This window comes from Uloborus diversus, chromosome 8, assembly GCF_026930045.1.
Source record: "Uloborus diversus isolate 005 chromosome 8, Udiv.v.3.1, whole genome shotgun sequence".
In the NCBI taxonomy this organism is placed as follows: domain Eukaryota; kingdom Metazoa; phylum Arthropoda; class Arachnida; order Araneae; family Uloboridae; genus Uloborus; species Uloborus diversus.
This window is the reverse complement of record NC_072738.1, coordinates 68,626,176-68,643,219: the sequence shown is the minus strand read 5'-3', so window position 1 is coordinate 68,643,219 and position 17,044 is coordinate 68,626,176.

Here is a 17,044-nt window from a genome sequence, read left to right as displayed (position 1 = left end):
AGTGAGTCCAGGTGAAGAACCTGTTGTGTTGTGTCCGGCCAATTAAAATGTCGGGGATGTGAGTTCCACGTGTCTACCTGTGATGTTTACCGATCTACGTATTGTGTAATGTTGCCTGTTCAGTCCGGACATTCCTGAAGTGTGATTCGGCGGACCTTTTGTGCGTTTTTCTACCTGATCCTTCGGAGTGGCAAGTGACTGCATCGACATCTTGGTGACATTTTTTCTTTATATTCTGGAACCACTTTTGTTATGATATTTTGGGGGTGTATTTTATGGGGATGTTATTCTAGTCATATTTAATAAATGTATTTTTCTGAAACATGTTTTTTGCTTGTCTCCAACTTGACATTACACGGCCAGTTAATGTTGGCTTAGTTTAAATATCTTAACTTCTGGATTTTAAACTTAACTTTAATTTATGCCAACAAAGTGGTAGCAGAGCTCGGTCGAATGTCATTTTGGTTGGAGACAAATTTGCAAAAGTTTTCAGAATAATGGAAAGGGACTATCGAAACATTAAGAAACTTAACTCCTGCAATTGGGCAACATGGTCGAAAAATATGAAAATGGTACTGATAGAAAGAGATTTATGGGAATTAACCCAAACAAAATTAGAAGAAGGTATTTCGGCAGAAATAAAGAAACGGAGGGGCCAAGCAGTGGCGAATCTTTACCTCAACATAGAGGATGAGTTAAAACAACTAATAGATGATTTAGACGATCCATATGCTGTATGGACGTCATTGAAATTGAATTTTGAACCTCCGTCTTTAGCCCGTGTTGCCGGATTGTGGGAGGAGTTTTTTTCTAGCAGAATTAATGAAAAAGAAACTATTGGAATGTTCGCGGCTCGATTGAAGTGTTTGCTCCGACAGTTGGAGGAGAATGGCTATAAAATGGATGAGAAATTAAAGGGATTTCAACTAATACGTAGTTTAGATCAAAATTTTAGGGGAATAGTACAAAATATTTATAGATGGGATGAAAGTAAATTTAACTTTTCAAATGTTTTGGATGAACTTTTAGCAGAAGAGGGGGAGATTAAAATTTTTAGGAAATGAAAATTTTGGAAATAGTAGTTCAAGTGTTAATGCTTTTTCAGTTCAGAATAAACACCAGACTGGGCGGAAAGTTGAAAATGTAAATAAATTTGAAACGAGAGTTTGCTTCACATGTGGGAAAAAGGGGCATATTTCGGCTCGGTGTTGGAGCAGAAAACCAACTAATCAAAATAAAGGTAATCGTAATTTTGTCAAACAAAGTAATCCCCCTAAGGCTGGAATGTTTTGCACCATCAGTAAAATATCAGGAGTGCAGGCCAACAACACAAATTTGAAGGAGGAAATACCAGTATTTTTACTGGATACAGGTGCCACGGCACATTTCTGTAAAGATAGGGACTTGTTTTGTGAATTGAGGCCTGTTAAAAATACAAAAATGGAAGTAGCTGTGGGCCCCAGTAGCAGAAACTTTCTAGCCCGTCTGCGACACTATTTTAGGCAGTTGAAAATAATCTGCAGCATTCTCAGAAGTTTTATTTTAAGATTTCATAAAATACACAAGTCCCTTGTAAAGGTCAAGACTTAGAAATTATCTTCAATAGTTTATACATGGGTAAACAAACAATTCTGTTTTTAGAAACTTAGACAAGTAATAGTCTTGTCTCTTTCCATCTTGCCAATGACCAAACATGGCACCCACGCGAAAAATTCATGATTATAAATAGATTTTTGAATTTGTTACGTAAAAGTAGTAACAAATTCAAAATCCTTAAAAAACTACAATTAATATGAAATAGTCAGTTTTTTAGCACATTGGTTTCCAAAGCAATGAAGATAACATAATATTCTAAAGATAAAATTTTGCATTTTTCAAGGCAATAATTAAGAATTATACGAAAAAATGACACATTTTGCATATTTTTCTTCAGTTTGCATTGCAATAAACATCCAATTCCATTTATGAACATGTACTGTCTGACCGTCACGAGAAAAGCCCCTGCCGAAGTTTCTTGGCCTGCCTGTTGCTATAACAACGAGGCGCGTCTCATTTTCAAAAGGGAAGCTTAATGTTGGAAAAACCCGTATGACTGCACAACGCGAGAGGACAAGTGGAGAAATGGCGCCAAAAAACTCCTCCTGCTAACCGTCGAAGAAAATGAACGAATTTTGTTTCTATGGCAGTAGACGGGCTCAGACTTAACGGCGAGAGCTGTTCTAGTGAAAGACAGACAGTAGACCTATTAAAGTGTCTTGCATACCAAGCTAACATCTTGGGAATGACCAACCATGGTGACTACGCCAAAAATTAAGATGCAAATTTCTGAATTTTTTGCAAAAAATAATTACAAAATAAAAATCTTTCATGAGATGAACAATTTTTTGTGCTTTTGCGTCCAAAACAATGAGGATAAGGTGAAAATTTAGAGATATTTTCATTAGTTTCCAGTTAAATAAAACATCCAATTCTGCTTTGTTTTTGAAAACTTAGGCAACTGTTTTTCTAGCTGAAATTCTGAAGCATCCATCACCTTTCCAGTTAAAAAACGATCTTTGCCAAGTTGAATTTCTCTTTAGTTTCTTTTGTTTATTTATTTTTCCCATCTTTCTTTCTATTTGTTCTTTGAAAAAATTGTCTGCAGGCTTCTGAAAAATCTGCGACGCACGTCTCACGTCTCTCAGTTTCTGCTACCGGGCTGTGGGCAATGTAAATAGTCAAGTCGAGGGGGTAGGGAAAATTGTTTTCGAAATTAAAACAGATGGTAAGCTAGTAACCATCACATTGAATGAGGTCTATTATGCTCCAACACTTAGACGAAATTTGCTTTCCGGATCCAGGATAGACAGTCTTGGTTTTTCATTAAGGTGGTATCCTGGTAAAATATGTATTTTTAATAATGATGGTATCAAACTTTTTTCTGCATTTTTAATTGATAAATTGTATTTTGTAAAACCCACTTCATTTTTAAGTAATCAAAGTAGTGACTCACCACCAAATGTAAATGTAACCGAGGTCAAAGGATTAGACCTGGAGTTGTGGCATGAACGGTTTTGCCATATTAATTATGACAGTATCTTGGAAACTGAAAAGAAGAACTGTGTCAAAGGACTTAATATAAAAAGTAGAAACCGGCCAGATTGTGAGCCTTGTATTATTGCAAAGAAAAGAAGGTGTTCATTTAAGCCCACTCCAGGGATAAGGTCTAAAAGACAACTTGAGCTTCTTTTCATGGATCTAGCAGGGCCATTTCCGGTGGAGTCACTAGGGGGGGAAAAGATATATTTTTTCCATAATTGATGATTTCTCAAGGAAGTCCACTATTTACTTTCTAAAGTCAAAAGATGAAGCTTTTGGATATTTCCTTAGATACCAGAGGCATGTAGAGAGAGCCCTCAACAAGAAAATTTTAGCCATAAGGTCTGATAATGGGAGGGAATTCACAAATTCTAATTTTGAGACCCACTTAATTAAAGAAGGCATCAGCATAGAAAGAACCAACCCTTATACTCCCGAACAGAACGGGGTAGTAGAAAGATACAATTTGACATTAATGAATGGGGTTAGGGCAATGCTGAAAGACTCTGGACTAAGGGAAGAATTTTGGGCGGAAGCCGCCTTATGCTTTAATTATGTTAGGAATAGAACAGTCCTAAAAGAAAGGGGGGAAAACCCCATTTGAGCTGTTCTGGGGAAACAGGCCTTCAGTAAGGCATTTCCGGAGGTTTGGATGTATTGCCTACAGAGGCATGCAAAAACAAAACCTAAAGAAATTTGACTCGAGAAGTAAGAAAGGCATAATGGTGGGCTACGCAACCCAAGCAAAAGGGTACAGAATTTGGGACCCAGAGCTAAAGAAAATTTTTGAAACTATTAATGTGGTCTTCAGGGAAAATTTAATTTGGGGGAAATCAAACTTGAATGGGAATGTAGACAATGATGATGATTATTCTTTTATTAAACCTATTAGTGAAGTTCTCTTAGATAAAGAGATAGATGAAAGAAAGGCTCCCACCCCTTGTGAGGAAATTGAATGGGTGAGGGATGCAGTAAAAAGAAAGAAAGGGGACCGTACTGATATTTATTACTATGAAAAGGGAAATAAAACCAGGTTAAGGTCACCCAATGATGTAGAAAAATATTGTAAGAAGAATAACATTGTTTACAATCCTGAACTATTTGATTTCAAAAGTAAAAATGTACCTTATAATCCTTTGTTTGATATTTTTAATTCTCCTAAGGAACAAATGGAACCCGAGCCAGAGGCAAATTTGTCAGAAGTGCTAATTCCACAAAACTATAATCAATGCTTGAAAACCCCAGAAGTAAAACATTGGCAAGAAGCCATGTCAGAAGAAATGAAAGTGATTCAAGAAAGGGGGGTGTGGCAGTTAGTTCCCCAGCCAGTTGGTAAACCAGTACTTGGTAATAAGTGGGTCTATGACTTGAAGAGGAATGCTAAAGGGGAAATTGCCAGATTTAAAAGCAGATTGGTTGCGATGGGAAACAGGCAGGTGGCAGGTGAATCGTATTCTCAGGTTTTCTCCCCAGTTATCAATTTCTCCCTGATAAGAATGTTTTTCTCAATTCTGGTGATATTCCTGGGTTGGAGCCATTTTCAATTAGACGTAAAAAACGCATATCTTTATGCTGATTTGCATGAAGAAATCTATATGCGACAACCACAGGGTTTTGTAATCCCGGGAAAAGAAGACTGGGTATGCCGTCTAAAGAAATCGCTATATGGTCTCCATCAATCGGGGAGAAATTGGTACCTGGAAATTGATAGGGTTCTCCAAGGTCTAAATTTTTTGAAATTTAAATGTAGTAACTGTGTCTATACAAGAAACAGAAATGTGTTTTTATTGATGTATGTAGATGATATAATAATTTTTGGAAAAAATGAAATCATAATTCAGGAAACAATTCAGGATTTATCAAAACATTACGATATTAAAGAATTAGGGAGAACTAAAAAATTATTGGGGGTAGAATTTGAAGAAATAAATGGGGGAATTTTTATACACCAAAATTCTTATATTAAGACAGTTTGTGAAAATTTTGAAAAGTATCAATGCCCATACTCGACCCTCCCAATAGCGAAAGGTACAATTTTGTCTTTAGGTGATTGTCCAAAAACGGACCAAGAAATAAAAGAAATGGAGAAAGTACCTTATCGCAATTTATTGGGATGTTTGTCCTATATAGCAGGGAAAACTAGACCGGATATTGCATATACAGTTAATTTATTATCTCAATTTCAAGCAAATCCAGGTAAAAGACATTGGCAGTGTTTATTAAGACTTTTAGGTTATTTAAAATATACAAATTATTATAAATTAAGTCTATCTGCAATAAATGAAATTAAAATCAATGGTTTTTCTGACTCAGACTATGCTGCAAATAGGGACGATAGGATTTCGATGGGGGGAATTATTATTTACATTGACAAAGTACCTATTATCTGGCGAACATTTAAACAAAAGTGTGTTTCATTGTCCACCATGGAAGCTGAGTATATATCTTTGACAGAAGCAGCAAAAGAGGTGGTGTGGTTAAAAAGAATTTTAGAAGAAACATCACATTTTGAAATAGCTGGATATAAATTTAACGGGTCTGTAATTAATTGTGACAATATAGCTGCAATAGAATTTTCAAATTCCCCTATAGAAAATTCCAGAACAAAGCATATTGATGTCAGATATCATTTTTTGAGAAACTTAGTAGAGGAAAATACATTTGAATTAAAATATGTGAAAAGCGCAGAAAATCCTGCGGATACGTTTACCAAGCCTCTGACTCGGGGTACATTGAAAAAAATGTGCAAACTCATTTTTGGTAATTATGAAAATGTAAAAGTTTAATATTCAAATGTGTAAATTTTTAAATGTTTCTCAAAAGTGTTTAAAAATTTTTTTTAATTGTTGTTTGAAATATGTCAGTTTTCATGTCGTTTTGAAGTGTATCGTGCTGTGTAACCGAGAAGGGGGGAATTTGTTAGCATAAAATATTATTTTATTTTATTTAGTTTTTATTCTCGGTCCACAGCCGATAATTTAAAGAAAATAATTTAAAGTTAAGTGTACCTACTTTAAGCCCAGTCTGGTAAAAGTAGAACCTGTCAACTAGTTGGTGCTAACACTTCAATCGACGATTCCCCCACGCCATAATTAATGGCGACTGTTTACTGAGGTGGACGATACATCACCATCGGCTGAAGGATCGAAGGAAGTGACGTCATTTTAGCTCCGCCTTCTTTTTTCTCTTGTTTGTACCAGAAGTAGTTCCGTATTTCGCTACCTTAAAACAGGAGTATAACAAACGGAAAAGGGCATATTGAGCTATTTTATTATTCCCCCCCCTCCCCCAGCCCGATCCGAGAAAATTTACGGGAGTATTAGAAATGACGGGTGTGATTAACATACAAGTATAAAAAATATATTTACTGTTCTGTATTTTACAAAAGTATTTTCAGTTGTAATGTACAAAAAATAAATAAATAAAATAACAATAATAAAAATTACCGTTCTTAATTTTTAAATGTGTTTTCATTAGTTTTTATTTGGAATTAAAAAAAAAAACAATATTTTATTTTTTAAAGTATTAACTCCTGAAGAATGAGGAAGTGTTATTTCGCTATATGGGGGAATGTGGGGCAAAGTGAAATAGTTAATATAACTTACTTTTTAAAAAATGAACAAGTTTAAAATTTGTTCTGAAAATTGAGGTTCCATTTTTGATACATTCATTGAGACAGCCCGACTCCCCGCTCGCGTAGGGATACTTCCGGATACTTCTCTGGTGGAAAGCTCGTTACGTCACTTCCTTCGATCCTTCAGCCGATGGTGATGTATCGTCCACCGTTTACTGAAGCCATCGGAGATTGCATGTCTCGATGTGTCGATTCAGAAAAGTTGAGTTGTCACCTGATCGACTTGAATTAATTCCACTTGTTGACCGCACGTGCTATGGAGAGGAGTACGAATATTCGCGGTAGTGGAATATGCAAATGAGTGATGGTCGAAGTAGAAGTTAGTGTGGTGACGTCATCGAGGCATGGAATCTCATTGGTTGATAAAACATATATATTGTGGCGAGTGGCAGCGATCGCTCTCTTGTTTTTCTTCTTTCAACGATCCCCAGTGGTTGGTTCTGATCGTGAAGCCTAGTCCGGCTCACGTGTGTGGGGGTTTTCCCCGCGATGCTAGCGGGGGTTTTTGTGGTATGTGATGTTTAATCTTCCAAGTCCTGGAATTAGTGAGTCCAGGTGAAGAACCTGTTGTGTTGTGTCCGGCCAATTAAAATGTCGGGGATGTGAGTTCCACGTGTCTACCTGTGATGTTTACCGATCTACGTATTGTGTAATGTTGCCTGTTCAGTCCGGACATTCCTGAAGTGTGATTCGGCGGACCTTTTGTGCGTTTTCTACCTGATCCTTCGGAGTGGCAAGTGACTGCATCGACATCTTGGTGACATTTTTCTTTATATTCTGGAACCACTTTTGTTATGATATTTTGGGGGTGTATTTTATGGGGATGTTATTCTAGTCATATTTAATAAATGTATTTTTCTGAAACATGTTTTTTGCTTGTCTCCAACTTGACATTACACGGCCAGTTAATGTTGGCTTAGTTTAAATATCTTAACTTCTGGATTTTAAACTTAACTTTAATTTATGCCAACAAACTTGTGCGATCGTGATGAGCGCATGCGCTGTGTAGATTTTGACGACATCGTTCTAGGAAGGACTCGCCGGCTAACTACCGTTTCAAGTCTCCACACGCGCCATTTTTCTTTTCTTTTTTTTTAACGGAACTTCGTGGAGTAAGCTCAATTTCGATTGTTTTGGTTTCGATTGTGCGGAATGTAGGTTCGTGTGTTAACTAAACGTTCGTTGCAATAATAATGCCTCCGAAGAGACCGCACAACCAAGTTTCTTTTCGAAAAAGAATACGCAAAGCTGTTCCCGATTTTAAAGGAATCGAGGAAGTCAAAAAAACATGCATACTTAGGGGTCAATCCAGACCCAAATTTGGTACGCTTTGCGGCCCCTTCACAGAATTCCGCATCGTAAAAGCGGCCCCATTCCCAAATTTCTACATCTCAAAAGCAGCTCATTCACAAAATTTCACATCATAAAATAAATATACGAAACAAGAAACAGGGTCAATCTGGAACGATCATTTTTTGTTCAACCGGAAAGCAAACCGTACCTCCGGACCAGTGAAACTTAGTCGCCATATTTGGTCATTCACGAGATGGAGTCAGACAAGATGCTTAAGTGTCTAAGTTTATAAGAACAAAGCACAATTGGATATTTATTTACTGCAAACTAATGAAAATAACGCAAAATGTGCTGCAAATTTTTTTTTTTAATTATTATTTTAATGTTTTCTAGAGAAATGAAAAACTTAATATTTAAAATTTCATCTTATCCTCATTGCTTTGGTCCCTAATGTGCCTAAAACTATAGCATTTCCACTAAATTGTTGTTTTATGAGGATTTTTTTAAAAAATTTTTATATACTACTAGTTAAAATCTGGATCGGTATAGTCGCCATTTTTGGTCATTCCCTAGATGGAAGTAGACAAGACTTTTAAGTGCCTAAGTTTGCAAAAACGGAATTGGAAGTTAATTGCTATGAAAACTATTGAAAATACTGCTAAATGTGCCAGAATTTCTTTTACTTTTATGGATAACAATTGTTTTCTTGAAAAATCCAAATTTTTATCTTTAAAATTTTACCTTCAGAATATTATTTTATCTTCATCGCTTTAGACCCAAATGTGCTGAAAAATGACTATTTCATTTGAATTGCAATTTTTAATTACTTACAATTACTTTTATGCATCAAATTCAAAAATCTATTACCGTAAATTTTTCGCGTATTCGCCATGTTTGGTCATTCTCAAGATCGATGTATACAAGACTATTAAATGCCTAAATTTCCATAAACAGAATTTTAGATGCTTATCTCAAAGCAAACTATTGAAAATAACATAGTGGTGTCATAAATCATGTTTTTTTCTATTAATTAATTAGTTTTTTGAAAAGTGAAATTTTATTTGCACAATTGCATTTGATCCTCATTGTTTTGGAGATTTTGCTGTGAACTTAAAAAAACTATTTCATCTAAAATGCAGTTTCTTGCCGACTTCTCATTTAATTTTTTGAAATAATTCAAAAACCTATTGAAACTTACATTTTCCAAACAGCATGTTTTTTGTAAACAAGTGCAAGGTTCTATTTATTTTTTTTTCTGAAAGTAGTAAAAATTGACTCCCCACCCCCTTCTTTCACTTTTTGTACTTAAAAATTTGGTGACAGTGGTGGCTACTAAGATTTTTAGGTCTGGTTTATTTTATACCAAGATGGAATTAGTCACTAATATTTCAGCTGCAAGTGCTTGAAAAAAAAAGTTCATTTTTTTATTTACTTGAAAACATTGAAAAAGCTTTAAAACTTCGAAAAAGTTTCTTAGTGCTTAAATTCTTTCAAAAATCATTTGATTGTGCTTAAAACTTTTAAGAAAGTATTTTACTAGTGCAATTTTTTGAATATGCGTTCTATTTGCAACATCGCGAAAAATTGCTTCTGTGTTTGGGATTTCAATCCTTTTGCATCTTGTAAATATTTTGATTTTTTTTTTTCCAATTGGATGCTATTTTGACATATGATACCTCAGGTTAGTTTATTTTTTAATTTATTTCGATGTCTAAAACAGGAATTATTTTGGAAACCATAACAACATTGAACTTACCCGGATTTTGAGGATTTTTTTTTTTTTTTTTTTTTTTTTTGAAATTTCAATGCTTTTTGCCTCCTGCTAATATTTAAATATTTTGGCGAATCGAATGTTATTTTCGCATATGCTACCTCAGATTAGCATATTTTATGTTTATTTTTAGTAAAAAATTAATAAATTTATTTTATGGAAAACATGCCAACATTGAACTTACTCAGAATTTACAGAAAATTGCTTCTCATGTTTGAAATTTCAAATCTTTTTGCATCTTGCAAATATTTAAACATTTTGGCTAATCAGATGTAATTTTCATATATATGCTACCTTAGATTAGCATATTTTATGTTTAATTTTAGTAAAAAATAAATAAATTTATTTTATGAGAAACATGCCAAAATTGAACTTAATTCACAAAAATTCGCTTCCCTTGTTTGAGGTTTCAACCCTTCAGCATCTTGTAAATATTTTATTTTTGCAGTTAAAAATTATTTTGACACATGCTACATCAGATTAGCTTGTTTTATACTATTTTTTTAATAACTAAAAAACTAATTACTTTTGTTTTGTTTAATTACATATATATTTATTTAATTTTGCAATTTTAATTTTTATTTATCATTAGCTAATTCTTGGTTATTACAGATTTTTTGAAAAAATTTTAAATTTAATGCACTGAGCACCTAACATTTTAACTTAAAGTTTGTATTTTAAAGATAAAGTTGAGCTATACAATTTTGTAAAGCTGAATTTATAAGAACATCATTTTCTTTATGTCTGTTAAAATAATTAAGGTACATAACAGGGGTAATTGTGTTTTGATTTTTCACTGGCAATCCAGTAGTGTTTGTTATGCTTTCACCTACCTACTTCCAATTTTCCCTCTTTACCTCAAATGTTCAAAATTACTACTTTTGTTGGGTTGTGGACACTTAGAAGAGCTTACCAGAATAGGCTGTAATCAGTAAAGGGGTAGATAGCTTAAGGAGGGTCATTGATCTTCATTGGGGTCCAATAAATTGACTAGCCTAGCTGCCTGTTGCTGGTTATCAACAGGCACTGGGCCTGGTATTTATCTGTATAATATTTTGACTTCATAAATTATTTTAACATAAGAAATAAATTGTATGTAAATCAAAAGTAATTGTTGTACACATGTATATTTAAGTAAAAGGCGTCTTAGAAGTATCCCCCCTCCGGATTAGCTTTTTGAAACTTACAGGTTATTTTTTTATGAAATTGCAATCATACCTGAATAATATCCCTTGTTTAAATTTAAATTCTAATTTCAACAATAATTCGTAAAAAAAACTTTTTGTCATTATGTATGTCAACTTCTTGTGAATCTTTTCAGTTAGGAAATATGGCTCTGTGAATCTGAACTTGTACATTTATTGACTATTACAAGTTTTCAGTAAAAGCAGGCTCAAGATTACATTCAGAATATTTATCACTTCTTAAGCAGCTTTTGCGAATTTTGAGGTATGGAGACTGGATTGGAGTCTTTCATTAAATGTTTTCTTTCTGACCAATTTTTAAAGTTACTTGAGGACAGTTGAAATGCTTTAACGCCTGAACAACTAATACATGCATACGAATAATTGATTTATACTTTGAATACTTATAAATAATTAACGGACGTATTGTACTTTTGAACTTAATAGTACCACCGGAAATTACCTTCTGGGTGGTTTTTTTGATCCTAATCGCTCTTATATGTGTATAAACCACTATCAATGTTGGAAACAATCTCCTGTCTAGCTGTTCCATTGAATTTAGGTGTATTGGTTTCTTCCCAGAAAAGTTAAAAGCATTCATAAAAGGTGTTTTTTTTTTTTTTTTTTTTTTTTTTAATTTTTGACTTGCAGATTTTATAAATTATACTTTGAATGTGAAGATTGCAAAATTAAACCTCATGGGAACTGCTCCTCTTTATGACCGAGCTTTTCAGACATTTGCAGAAAACCCTTCGACACAGTAGATCTTTTTCTTATCAAAGGTCTCTTGTTGTAGAAAAGGATATTTTGTTTTCCTTTACTTTTTTTATATTATTACCTATTTATATGTTTGCATTAAGGGAAACCTGCATGCAATATTTTTAGAAGTGCTTGAATTTTTTTTCTCCCTAAAGGGTATGTGAACCCTGTGACCAAATACTTCTAAATCAAATATATATTTTTTTGGGTGCCCTTGAAAGTCATGGGAAATCGTGGATTTCAACTATGATCGAATTTGGTGTTGAAAAGTCAGGATTTTCAGAAAAAAAAATGCTCAAAAAGTATCATATCAGAGATTTTTCTGAGAAAAAGAATCGTATACGTTTAAATTTTAACTTACAAATCATTAAGTAATTTTAATTTTTACCTAAAAATGTTTTTTCCGGAAAAGAAAAGGAAATTCACAATAATTTCTTTTTCACAAAAATAAAGAAAATTCAGAAATATTTTGTTTTTTCACAAAATGGGGACTCCAAAAAATAAAACCTGGATTGACCCCTGATATTACTGTGTGACATGTAACTTTGATTTCAGCATAGCACATGGAAAGATAAATTGCATGTTTTAACAACTTATAAAACTTTAAGTTCAGCTTTTACTGCATCGTCAAGTGATAACATAATTAAAACAGAACTTTTATTCTGAAATTTCATTCTGGAGCGCAGCTTTCCCATGGCAGTATCGTATCATGCAAAACTTTCATTAAAAATATGTTCCCGGGCTTGTAGGTAGCAAAGAAAGTACGGTTGTGCTCGGACGGAAACAACTGCTATCATAAACTGCTTAGCAGGGAACACTGCTCAAGAGCTGTCACAAGATTTACAGCATAGTAAATAAGTATTTGAATTCTTTTCTTGAATGAGAGTGGGAACCCTAGAATAGTCATGTACAAAATGCAATGCAAAAATTTAATTGCGCAAAAGGCTCTAACTTCAATGTAACATGTGTTTTGCTTGTGAAAATATGTTTTAAAATTCCAAACTTGATTATGTGAAGGTTCTTAATTTGGATTCAAATAAACTGATTTTATAATAAAGGCATTTGAAAGTAGAAGGCATTTGTAGTAGTCTTTTTGTTGAAACTTAATTCATTGTATTGTTACTGTTGCTGCTGTTTTCAAAAGAAACCATTCATTTATGTTTTTTTTTAAAATTATTTTGAACTTGTAAAACTAGAAAGAATCTTCAGTGAGCAACTTATGTATAGAGTGATTATCGACACCACAACAGACAGTCAAGAATTAGATTAGTAATACAATTATTTTAAGAAAGATTTGTGTATACCTTCAAAAAATGTCGTCTAATTTTTTTTTATTTTTAAAGAAGAATGCCTTAATATGTTATTTAGTACAAATTAAAGTTTTACGCCCTTTTTCTTTTTGTAAAATTGATTTTGTGTGTATTTTTAGACATATTTATGCATATGTATTGCACTTATGTAAGGTAGGAGTGTTATTACATGTTTTTAATCGAATAGTAATGTTGCATTTTGAAAAAAACAAAAATGTCATACTGGCTAGCCTTGTTATAAAAATTCCTGTATATCCTTTTTTTTTTTCAAAATGTTCCTATATTATTTCGAAAAATTCCTATATTGTTTTCAGAAAACTCCTATATTTTCCATCGAATTCCTATATTTTTTTCCGAAAATTCCTATATTTTCCTATATTTTTGTTGGCAAATGTCACTTCTATCCCTGATGTTATGACGGGAGTGGATTCGGCTGTTCTCTTATGAAGTTTTTTTTCAAAATTAAAGCCCAAAAATTTAAATTGTTCTCGATCTTCGATGATATTAGGAGGGGGGGGAAGTTCTGGGGACCACCGGATTTCTTTCGACATTGATTTTTATCTACTTATTTTCTTTTTAAACTGAGGGGCCCGAAGCCGTGAGTTTGTACAGCGTGCAGAATACTTTGTTTCGTCAAAAAATGTTTGAAACTCACATTTCGGCGGTCTTTCGCCTTTGATTTAATAAGCTTAATAATGTTGAGTCTTTCACGCTCCTCAATGGTATTTCAAGATTGCATTTGTTTAAATAATTTTACGGAAAAAATATTTTGTCACTTTTATTCCAATTGTTATAAACAGGGTCGCCGAGAGCAAAAGCGGATCCGGGAAAAAAATGACATAGGTCAATTTTTTTCACAGGCCTCCTTCTACACCTTTCACCATTAGGATATTTTACCCTCTGCACGAGTTCAATTCCAAGCCGTGTCCCTATTCTCCAACTAAGTAGACATGACCTCACGTCGGCCCTTGTTGTAAATTGCATTTTATAGCAATTGTGAATTGTCATTTATAAATAAAAGCGTCAAAGAGACCAAAAGTATTTTAACTTTTTACGACCGCTATTTGTTCTCCTTTTTTTTAAAATTAATTAATTTATTTTTTATTATACCACTGAAAATATATTGGCATCCCCAGGGCCCGAACAACTGAAAGTGAGGCCCTAGGCTCACATTATTTTGGAGGCCCCCTGAACATTATGCAGTGTTTAATTTACATTTTTGAAGCACGAATGCACTTTTGAAGGCCTCTTTGTCTAATCACACAACTACGTATAAATCACTTATGTGTATTTAGGAATCCACTTTGTGCCCCCTCATAATCGTGACCAAGTAAATTCGTTATTGGCAAAATGAATGAAAATTTCATTTCTAGAAATGAAAAAAAAAAACTTCTTCAAAACTTTTTTTCCAATTAATAAGTCATATTTTTTTATTTTTAAAAAAATACATGTATTTTTCATATTGCTGCAATGTTATGTATAATTCTTTAAAAACATTGGGGCCCCTTAGGAACATGGGACCCCAGGCCTATGGCTAGACAGCCTGTGTGTTCATCAGGTCCTGGGTAGCCCAATTTCAGAAATCCTCCCCTCCCCCCTTGGTGATGGACCTGTCTCCCTCCACCCGCTTAAGCTTTAGCCCATGCGTAAAGAGGAGCTGAGGCTGTGTTATACGAATTTGCGTTATTCTAAACACCTGCGTGCAAAATTTACATTTTGCTGTTAGTAGACAGGTCCGAAAGACTTTGCTGTTAGTTGATCGGCCCCAAGCATGACCGGCCCACCGGGCAAATGCCCGGTTGCCCGTCGGCTGTATCCGCCACTGCCTTTAACATGATTGAAGGTCGTCTAAAATTGCTTTTTTTCGAACTTAAGTTTCGAAAAATTATCAGAAAAAAGTTACTGAATCCATTCCTTCCCCAAATAACACAACCTGAAATATCTGCAATCACTTCTTCAAGATTTAAATTTTTCAAATTGCTCGGTAGTAGCCCTCCAAACTCCACCTAACATCACCAAAGATCGTCTGAAATTCCCTTTTTGAAACTTCAATTCCGAAAATGTTTTCGGGAGGCAGATTCGAACCTCTTTCCTTAACGTCGTCAAAAGTGGTCAATACTAGCAAAACTGGAGCCTCTTTGGAGTTTTGATGAAATTGAAGTCTTTTAAAACACGATTAATTGCCATCTTCGGTAATGTCAAAGAAAGATTTTCAGTATCCTTATTTCCACAATAACTTCTTGACATTAAATCTCCAAAAACTAAATTTTAGATAGTCTTAGACAGTTTGAGAGTTCATTCCCTTTTTCGGAACAATTCAGAAAATTTTCGGAACATAGGTTCAAAAAACGTTGCTGAAAGGACCATCTTTGATGACGTTGAGGAGGAATGGGATTCAGAACTCTCCCTCCCCAAAAATGTTTTTACAAAGAAGTTTTAACACAATTTTAGATGATTTTTGTTGATACTTGGAAGAGGAGAGATTTTGCGGACTTCCCACTAAAATTTTTCGGAATTGAAATTGTAAAAACTTGACTGTAGCCCATCTTTGTTAACTTTTAGGCGAAGACATGAGCTTCAGGGACTGTCACTAGTTTTTTGAATAAAGTGCCAAAAACGGCAATTTACAAAAAATAGTGAATAAGTTTATTCGGAATTTCTTAAGCTAACCAGTGGTTTGATTTCACATCTTCTGAGTGATATTTTTTTCACTAGGCGACATTAATGTCACTTGGTCATTATGTTATAAAATGCACTGCTACATTTCTATATGAAATTCAATTTTTCTACTATGAAATTCATTAAAAATAAGTGTAGAAAAACTCACTGACAAACGCCTTGACAACTGTATTCAAACAGCAACCACTACCGACTCTACCAGCAATAATAAACTTGTTCATGTAGTTCAAAAATGCAGTTTTATACACTAACTTCGATGATGTTAGAAGATACAGAGAGAAGGTCTAGGGCCTCATCTCCATGATTTTTTTTTTTAAATTCTAATCCTAAAACGCTATTGCCGTTCAGCTTTAATGACGTTAGGGAAAAGAATGAGATTCGAAACTTTCTTCCAGAACATTTTCGAAATCAAAGTTCCAGAAAGTCTTTTTGATTAAAGATTCGAAGGTTTCTCCCTTTTCTTTTTTTGAAATAGGGGTTTTAAAAACGCTATTGTTGGTCATGTTCGGAAACATTACGGGAAGGGAAGAGATGGGATAGAAGGAACTTTTCCCGGCAATTTTTCGAAATTGAAACTCAAAAAACGGAAAATTTTTGACGATTACAATCATCGTCTCGGTGACTTTTTTGATAACATTAAAAAAAGCAAACTCGGAGGAAAATTTTCGAAGCTTCAAAATGAGGTGAGGGTATGAGAGCTTTCGAATCAATTAGAAAAATTTTGCTTTGAATTTGTAAGACAAGTTTTTTTTTTCAGCGAAGGCGTTTGCATTGCATTTTATCTTAAATAGTAAGGAGGGCGCACCTGCCCTCGGGCAGGTTGGCAGGCGGGCCAGTCCGAGCCTGGGAGGAAAGATGTCAAGGTGATGTGTGATACTTTGTAACAAAGGGGGGGAGGGGATCAAATATGTTGAGAAAAAAAAGTGAAATCATTTATGAACAGCCCCTAACTAATGTTTAAGTTGACCTCTGTTTTCCAGATTCTTAATTATGTACAAAATCACTATTATTAATTATATTATAAACCTGAAGATATAGGATGTGCAGTAGTTTAAAAATGAGAAAGAAAAAGTCAATGGTCTAATTTTAAAGGTTTTTATTGCTTTTACTGCATTTGTTATTTTTGTTGACTTTCTGATGCCCATTATTTGGATTACTGGTCCATAATTTTTATTCTTAATTCAATTCAATCAATAATTTTTGTTTCCTTCTTTTAGTTTTTCTGTTGCCTTTGTATTCTATGGACTTTCTTTGGGACAGACAAATTTGGGAGGAAACCCGTTTCTGAATTTCTTTATTGGATCTGCAGTGGAGCTTCCTGCTTACTTCCTTTGCA